A 10,185-nucleotide genomic window follows, 5' to 3' on the forward strand; every position below is an offset into this window, starting at 1 on the left:
CCCTCCTTTCCCGTTAGCTGATCCTACCGCTCCGCGCAAGCGCAATGTTCTGGATTGGTGACACGACTGAGCCGTCTTCTGCTGCTAGATTCTGACGAGGCAACGTACAGCGATGATATTTCCTGGTGTTATTTGTAAACCTCAGGATGTGTGTGGGCAGCACAGTTGTAAGTAAAATTTAAGCTGATTTAAAAGTGAATTTTGGCTTTTCTAAACTGAGTTTCGGCCAGCCCTTTGATATTATCGTTTGGAATTCAAGTCAGTACTTTTATAGTTTTGCAGATATTGTTCATGATGGTTAAATGCCGGAGTTAGCATGTTCTCGTTCGGGGGTGCAAATCGGATTTCACTTATAGTAATTTGGTTTCATGCCTGAGATTAGAGATTAACGTTTTTACGGTTAGAACATGTCATGTTTAGTCGGCCTTTGTAGTGATACATATTGTCATTAATTCCGACTTTACGTTTAGCTATGATTTATGATTGATTGCATTCTCTGCAAGTTACGTGATATGGTTTATGGGGTATTATGGGTCTTTGCATTCGTATGACGTGTTAGCCTTGCTAAGTTGCTACCGTGCGTGGGGTCGGTATTCTTGTATACCCCTCACTTTTCGCTACTTTGTGTAATTTTCTGAAAACTCTAGATGTAGCTATTGTGTGTTTGCGATGTTGTGGTGTGACATGCTATTAATTAATTGCTATTAGTAAACAGAATTTTCAATGGTCTGTAGAGGATTAGTTTGTTAACCGAGGACGACTGCATGCAATAGGCAGATCGCATGGATATAAATTCTGGCTTGTGCTAGAACTCTATGAGAAGTTCACAAGCTGTCAGAATTTTTTGTAATTTTTTTTATTTTTTTATTATTTTATATTGTTATTTTGAAATTTTTTCTGTGATTTTTTTATATCAAAGAAATGTAAGTGTCGGCTTTCTCCGTGTGCTCCCGATTATTCTTGTCAATATTTTGATGGTTTGCTCCGTGTGCTTCTGGTTTCTTCTGAGAAACCTATCAAGGCATGAAGGATTTTTTACTTAATGAGTCATGTCATTTTATTCAGAGTTAAATTTAATTAATTGAATTTCCGCTACTAAATCATCACTAAGTGATAAAAATATTACAAGTCTTGTAATATTTTTATCAGGTGGAATTCAAACGAAAATACCATTACTCAGTCATATATTATAATAAGCTCTGAGACATCTGAGAATCACTAATAAGCAAGACGAACGTCATTCTCCTTAGTGCTTAGCGAAGCCATCCTTCTTTTGCGATCGTTAGTGAGCATCCTGCATCCCACATACTACCTGTAAGCAGCATGTGGTGTCATCTGTTGCCAAGAATCGACACTACTTTAAACGGGTTATTTTGCATGAGGTAAATTAACTCTCACCACTGAATGATGCTAATGTAGTCAGTTAGAGCCAAGTAGTCTTGAAGCCACGTAGCCTTGTGTCCTGGAAGCTTCGTAGCTCTGTAGCCTCACAGTCTCGTAAACTTGAAGACTCGTGACTGTAAATTCTGGATTTTTTCCCGCATTTATAGCTAAATAAAAACACGATTCCAAGATGGCGCCCAAATTTCAAGATGTCGGGCACCTCAGTAATAATAAATGATTACTGCACTCTAGCAGGTTAGAATAAAACTAGCATGATGGTAATGTACTCTATAAGACGAGTACGCACACAAGATGGTGTCCTCCAGCAGACGAAAACAAGATGGTGGCAATGTCCTCTAGCAGGTGTTAGCTCCTGGTAGCATGTACTGAACATAAAATGTTGGATCCATGATGATCTTCAAGGTCAAAGTCAAATTTCAAGGTCAAGATCAAATTTCAAGGTAAAGTTCAAATTCAATGTCAAGGTCAAATTTCAAGGTCAAGGTCAAAGTTCAATTCCAACAGTCGAGGTCAATGGTATGGTGAACAGAAAATCATACTAACATGATAGTGGCACACTCTAGCAGACGAAAACAAGATGGTGGTCTCCAGTGGACGAAGACAAGATGGCGGTCATGATGCCATACCAGTTGACGATATATACCTTGTTATTGGTGGAGGGAGGTCAGTCTAGGCGGCTTCCATTGAGGAAGGATCTGTTGTTTTCTATTTTTTGCTCTTACTGGTTTTGAATCAAGGACGGGAATCGATCTAATCAATCAGTATTCTAATAAGTTTTTTTTTATTAATTTTGGAATTTTTTTCATTAAAATCGGATAATAAATAAAGATTTACAACATGGTGTCCGTAATGATAATTGATACAGTGGTGACATAATTCAAATGTCGCGTGTGGTGTAAGATGTTTTTTATTACTTTTTATTGAGAATTTTTTAAATATATTCATAAATTACTGGTTTACTCTCGTCGGGAATCGAACCGAAAACCGAAATCGTTTAAATAACTAAACATTTGAAGTATGCAATTTATAAATTATTTTTTTGGAATTTTTTCGGAATTTCTAGCATTGAAATTACGGATTTTCAAGATGGCGGCCATAACGCGAATTGCAACATTCATAGGATCCAATATGGCGGTCGTAACATAAAGTGTAACGATGACATCGTACTCAACCAAGATGGCAGGCATAACGAAAAGTGCAACATTTATATAATCCAATATGACGACCATAACGATATGTACAACGATGGTTTTTAAGTAATATTTTATTACATTTTTATTATTCAATTAGATTGATTAAGTTTTTAATGATTTTTAAAAATTATCCCGATTTTCTAACATACAAATTACGGATTTTCAAGATGGCGGACATGACGTCATACTAGGTGACGATATATATACTTTGACATAATTGGTGGGAGGTCAGTCTGCAAGCGGCTTCCGTGGAGGAAGGATCGGTCGTCATTTTTATTTATTTTTTGCCCTCACCGGGTTCGAACCGAGTACTCCGAGCTCCATGGCGTAAGTGTACATTTAATTTTTTTAATACTTTTTTTATTAAATTTTTATTAATAAATTTGATTTTTTAGTTCTTTTTATAAATTTTAAAAATTTTCCCGATTTTCTAACATAAAAATTACGGATTTTCAAGATGGCGACCGTAACGTAAATTGCAATGGTGACATCATAATCCAATATGGCGGTCATGGTATCCTTATTTATAGAAATGGCTTATCGGAGGCTATAGACATGGATGCTTAAGCCGTTTTTAGGACATTGTGTTCTTTCTAAGGCAAAAAGTATTTTGAGGTTTTTCGAAATCCTAATTTTTGAATTGTGGAATTTTTCGAAAATTTTTGGCTGGGATTTTTTTTTCTAACAAAAAAGGAAGTTTTGGCGATTTTTGTTAATTTTGGTTATTTTTGGCTAAATTTTGAGGAATATTTGGCTAATTTTGGTTAATTTTGAAGGTCAAAGGTCAAGGTGACGGTCATCAAAGATGGCCGCCGTGACGTCAGAGCAATCGGTCTGCTCCACGGCTCAAGCGCCATACGCCAGCGACAGGGCTCCCCATTATCAAATGTATAACTTTTCAAACCCCACATTTAAATCCAGAGGTGTGTAACATCTAACCTCGGTAACGAACAAATTCATGTTTTCTCATATTGCAAATACACTTATAATAAATTGAATGTAGACTTCTTTAAAATAATGCTTTTGTGTAATCAAGGTTACAAAAATGCCATATTACAGCTGGGAGACAGAGAAGAAATATTTGAAGAAGTATTCCCATTTTGTTCCATGGATAAGATTAAAATACTAAGTGTGTATTTTCAAGCAGATATACCTCGGAATGTGCAACATAAATGGGAAGTGCTGTAAAATAAATTGTGCACTAGTAAAATAAGCATGAGTTACCATCGTACAAACATATTTTAAAGGGTATCGCTAATAAAATACCTTTTTACTTGCGAAGATGTGGTATGTGTAATATATTTTTCCTCTACCAAGAGAATATAATGCACATGTTCTATCTGCATCGCTCATTTTCTATGGAAATCGTATAAATTCAGGTTAGCCAGGCCTCAATTCTACCTACCTAAAAACTAAGGGGGGGGGGGGGGGGGCTGTGACTTGTTGATCATGGCACAAGATCATGCAACAGCCATCGCCACTGCCTTACCACAAACGGTCTTGTACGCGTATCTCCAAAAAACATTCTGGGCAAAGGCAGGGCAAATGCCAGTCATATATCGAAGGGCCCAAGAAGCACTCGCTACTGTCGTACAAAGACATGCCCAACTGCCTCGGTCAAGAATATGGATCACTGAACCATAAAACCCGAGAGACAGTGCCAGTAATAGTAAGTTGCACACCAAGTGTTCACTGGATGCAGACATGGAGAATTATTGTGAACATAATTATTACCTCAGAATTACGATCGCCAATGTCTAGTTTCTGCAATAATCCAACAGCCAATCAAATGCGAAAATACACGGTTCTTCTAACAGACGACCCTTCATGTGCAGGTAATATTGATACAGCTTTGCACCGAATAAGTGACAGCATGTATGCAGTGCCGATATGGCACTGGTGTCTCACACGAGTGCGGAGACTAAACAACGATGGACATGGTGATGTCAACGACGAGCGTCTAATGCACTGAGACTTCTATGTGTTTTCATAGGTGAAGAGAAAAGTGGTGGTGTTGTTCATCTGGCAAACTATTAACTTCTTGCAGGAAATCACAGGACTGGTTTCTCTGCGGGTCTTTGTACAAGTTCTGCGACAGGAACCTTGAAGCATGGTCTGGCGGGGCACACTCCGTACATGGTATGAAAGTTTCTTATTTTCGTTTTTAAAAAACATAGGTAAACCTGGCCGGTTTTACAACCTCCCATTAATCTGAAGAATAGCAGCCAACCGACAGCTAAGCTAACCTCTGGTTGAAGAACGAATGATGTTTTATGACTCATTTAGCCGGAGGTTGGATAACTGAAATCTGACAAAGCATGTGGTGTAATAGTTGATGTGTTAGTAATAAAATGAACTAGAATTTTGTTACCTTTGTTTTTAAGTGCTGCAAAACATCTCTCTCCTGTAGTCTAATGGTCAGAAGCTTGAATTTTTTTCTGTGCTATTGTGAATTCTGAAACGTAATTAAGATAGCTGCAACAAAAAGAATCGAAATAGAGAAAATTGGTTTCCATTACAGAATTTTTTATTCTGTGATATTGTTTAATTGATAATCCTTTCATGTACTCCCTACCTCGATAAACTACATGGCAATTTTCATTTCATTGGTGTGGGTTTCATTGATATGTCATTTTCATTTAATTTATATTATCCACACATGGTACTTGCATGGCAGGAAGATCTTTTAGGGAGATGGAAAAAGGATATCATTTATTTTCACATTTAATGGCAGTATGGCGAAATTTATTCATGTCTGGAGTCGATTGAAATACATTTCAATCCCAGAATAAGGTTACTACATAAATGTGCATTTATATTCTAATCACAAGTCCTGGAAGGTAATTTTCAAGCTATTTCTGACGAACACACGAATTTTATCAGTTGGAATGACACTCTTTTTACAAATTTTTAATGCAGTAAATTAACACTGACGTCGACCCAAGTGTCTCCTCGGCTCCTTCAGGCCGTTATGCCTCGTCAACGTCCTCCCTTGCGATACGAGTGCACCGACTGTGAAGTGCGGCGAGCAGGGACGCACCCGCGTGCGCCCTAGTATGCCAGTGGGCTTCTTTTGTGTAAATAATTATGCTTTTTATGTAGTTTGAAATGGTCACTAGCCTAAACAATTGTGTATATTATGTAATCGTAACTAATTAATTCATGTGTAAATTTGCCTTTTAATTAATTGCTCGCTAAAGTTGTGTTAATAATTCTGTGATTTTCTCAAGTGCTTATGCCGTGCTAGTAATATATCGCAGCCTGGCGCGTCGTGGGGCGGGCCTCTCCCACGCCGGCCGATTTCCCCTCCCATCCCCTCCTCCGCGGCCCGCGGGCCTTGGTCCTCTGGCGGGCGGGGAAGTGCAGTACTCTTCTGGGCGCGATAGAGAGCAGACGTGCGCGCCGCTCCGCGCTGCTCGAGAGGCGCGTTTGGTCATTTCGCAGTCCGCCGACAGTAAAACGTCACGGGTCGTCTCTGCAGCTGAACTGCATTAGTTGTATCGCTGGCCGTATTGAGTTTTACGAGTTCTTCGGGACGTCACCAGCTGAACGTCATAGGCCGTGGACGCGTAACTACGGACCGCCAAACCTCACAGTCAGTACGAATCTCTTACGTGACGGACCGCGCACGCGCAGTGCATCATCACCGAACAGTCATAACCGGGACGATAGTTACGGGATTGCCTTCCCAGTTTGTGTCTGGACGTATTAAAAGGACGCGGCTTTCTTCCGGGGGTCCGGATCGTAGCAGGGAGGGCGCTCATTCCGCGACATGTCCGCCAGGCTGCGGCAGGTTCTCTATGCGACAGTAAAAGGGGCTCGTGGAAAGAACATCACCGAGTTATCCTTGGAGCTGCCTACCATTCTTCCTTCTCACCTAAAATTCTCTCCTGGTCCCGTATTTCCCGGTTCCAGCCACGTTGACCTGACTCACACCTCACCGACGAGAGCATCATAGGCAAAACAGGACAATTATGCAAACGGGGAATCAGGGACCTAAAGCAGAGGGACGTCATTTGGCACCCAACTAGTGTGGCTGTAAACACACACGAACGCACGTAAGCGCACACGGATGCACGTAAGTGTACGCAGACAGGACGGAGGCAGGTGCGGCCGCGCGGCGTGAGAGCGACGCGAACCCGAGACGTCGCGCCGGCGCGCCAGCGAGAGATAACGGGGCGTGAGAGCGACGCGAATTCGAGACGTCGGCGCGAGATTACGCGACATGGGAGCGACAGGAACCCAAGACTTCGGCGAGAGTTATCAAGGCGCGGGAACGTCGCTAACCGGAGACGTTCGGCGCAAGATAACGTGACGTGGGAGCGGTGTGAACTGGAGACGGCGGGCGACGCGACAAGGATCGTTGGCGCGACAGATAACGCGACGTGGGAGCGCCACGAACCTGAGACCGCGACGCAGCAAGGATCTTCGGTGCAAGATAACGCCGCGAGAAGACACGGACTGTATTACCGATCAGCGAGACACTCCCGGTATATCACGTCCACGCGAGTAAATGAGAGGCGTTGACGGACATAACTGCCTTTTCGGAGGGGGGACATTTGACGTCGACCCAAGTGTCTCCTCGGCTCCTTCAGGCCGTTATGCCTCGTCAACGTCCTCCCTTGCGATACGAGTGCACCGACTGTGAAGCGGCGAGCAGCGACGCACCCGGGTGCACCCTAGTATGCCAGTGGGGCTTCTTTTGTGTAAATAATTATGCTTTTTATGTAGTTTGAAATGGTCATGTGCCTAAACAATTGTGTATATTATGTAATCGTAACTAACTAATTCATGTGTATATTTGCCTTTTAATTAATTGCTCGCTAAAGTTGTGTTAATAATTCTGTGATTTTCTCAAGTGCTTATGCCGTGCTAGTAATATATCGCAGCCTGGCGCGTCGTGGGGCGGGCCTCTCCCACGCCGGCCGATTTCCCCTCCCAACCCCTCCTCCGCGGCCCGCGGGCCTTGGTCCTCTGGCGGGCGGGGAAGTGCAGTAGTCTTCTGGGCGCGATAGAGAGCAGACGTGCGTGCCGCTCCGCGCTGCTCGAGAGGCGCGTTTGGTCATTTCGCAGTCCGCCGACAGTAAAACGTCACGGGTCGTCTCTGCAGCTGAACTGCATTCGTTGTATTGCTGGCCGTATTGAGTTTTACGAGTTCTTCAGGACGTCACCAACCGAACGTCATAGGCCGTGGACGCGTAACTACCGACCGCCAAACCTCACAGTCAGTACGAATCTCTTACGTGACGGACCGCGCACGCGCAGTGCATCATCACCGAACAGTCATAACCGGAACGATAGTTACGGGATTGCCTTCCCAGTTTGTGTCTGGACGTATTAAAAGGACGCGGCTTTCTTCCGGGGGTCCGGATCGTAGCGGGGAGGGCGCTCATTCCGCGACATGTCCGCTAGGCTGCGGCAGGTTCTCTATGCGACAGTAAAAGGGGCTCGTGGAAAGAACATCACCGAATTATCCTTGGAGCTGCCTACCATTCTTCCTTCTCACCTAAAATTCCCTCCTGGTCCCGTATTTCCCGGTTCCAGCCACGTTGACCTGAACCCACACCTCACCGACGAGAGCATCACGGGCAAAACAGGACAATTATGCAAACGGGGAATCAGGGACCTAAAGCAGAGGGACGTCAACACGTTTTTAAGCTATCACATTTAACTAATACAAATATATATGTATATTGACACCAACATTCAGTGCTCCTCTAGTCTGCATAGGTATCAATGGCACATAGCCGCTTTGCCAGAGCGTGTGCGAACCATATGCACGCCATCGCAGTGCAGGGCAAGCGAGTGTGATACTACGAGCGCCAGCCGCCACCTGTGTATCGATTGTCGCCCGAGTGGCAATCAACCAGTGTTGTTACTGTTACTTTACTCCTCATTAATACTGTTCAAAATTAAACTAGGGAACTATTAGACAATATTATAAATCCAATAAGTATGTAATAAATAATGACTACTATCTGTCTTAGCATGATTAGGCTAATAGCATGGCCTGCATTATTATTTTTCACACTGTAATTTTTCGCGGGAACGGAACTGGGGAGCCGCACGGAATCTACAGCCTCTGCAGTTGAACATCACCCTGGAAGCAGACCAGGCGCATATTGCCCTGCGGGGCCCATCAACATTTGTTCTCTGAATTCACCACTGTAATAGCGTAAGTTTCAACTCCTTCTGCATCTGGCCTCGTGGGCAGACCAGCAGCTTAACTTAAATATGTGTGCCCTCGTGTAGGATGTTTTATATTTTACGTAAATTTTTGTATATATTTCTGGGTGTATGTTGTGAACCAAACTGCTACAATTAGGAATCATTCATCGAGACTTTCTCTGTTTCGTCCCCGCAGGGTCGTCAGTTAGGCGAAACACAGCATCGATTCCTTTCAATTAATATGGCCCGAGGACTTTAGGGGCCGAACATTTGGTTCCACCTACATGGTATATTTCTTAACTTATGGTGTTATGAGATGGCAATCTTTCTTATTAATATGTAATATCTACTAGTAGCCCATGTGTCAAGTGGTGGTTTGGTATGTGATTAGTGTTCAGGGTTTTTGTATTTGACGTCGACCCAAGTGTCTCCCCGGCTCCTTCAGGCCATTATGCCTCGCCAGCGCCATCTCTTGAGTGTGTGGTGCGACGCAAGTGACGGTGATGTGTGACCTTGTGTTTCTATACTGGATATGACTTTTTATTTTATTATAAATATATTTTTGCTTTACGTTTTTTGTATATTTTAATATAATTTTTGTATTGAAGGGTTTTGTATTTTGAATGTTTTTAATTGTTCACCGGGCGCCTAGGCCGCGGCTTCCGCCTGTGACCAATCAGCGTGTTCCGCGGGCTCGCGAGGAGGGGTGGGACGCGAGCGCTGGGTCGCGCGAGGCGGGGAGGGAGTCAGTCGGCAGCTGGACGCAGGAGGCGAGAGACGTGGCTACGAGAGCTCTCCGAGGCGGTGAGAACGGGCGCGGTGTCTCGCTGCAGTTAATGCAGTGCCGAGAGGAAGCGATTCCTCTGTCACAGTCGTGTGGTCAGTGAGGTGTGTCATCGTGTCATTCAGTCGCGGCGTGCAGTCAGGCACTGCTTTCGCGTGCGTGTTTTTCTCCGGCAATTTACGAGTCGCGGAGTTCTTTTGCGGGCTGGATTTTCGCTTTCGTTGCAAGGTAATTTTCGGGTCTTGCTCATCCCGAACGGGACATCACGTATTTCTTTTTTCATACAGGAACAGTGCGCGGAACCGGGCTCCGCCCTACAGGATCGGTCACAGACGGGAACGCGGTAGCCCCTTGTAAAGGGTTTGTTTTCGTATATAAAGAACCTGGAAACCGTCTTTGAGAGTATTAATGACTATCCTGGTGACTTAGTCCCTTGGCCACGCGGCCCGAACCCTCTCTACCGAACACTGAGTAGCCGGCTAAATACTACCATTCAGGGGCTAGTCGGCCAGGCGACGACATATTTGTTGCAGTGAGACTATTTGGGGATGGCCACTACCATTGGGGATGGTTGCTAAGTGTAATTTGTAGTGCATTTTGCAATTGTCTTGTTAGTTATGTTTAGTGTTGCAGAGA

The sequence above is a fragment of the Bacillus rossius genome, chromosome 8 (assembly GCF_032445375.1).
Source record: "Bacillus rossius redtenbacheri isolate Brsri chromosome 8, Brsri_v3, whole genome shotgun sequence".
Classification (NCBI taxonomy): domain Eukaryota; kingdom Metazoa; phylum Arthropoda; class Insecta; order Phasmatodea; family Bacillidae; genus Bacillus; species Bacillus rossius.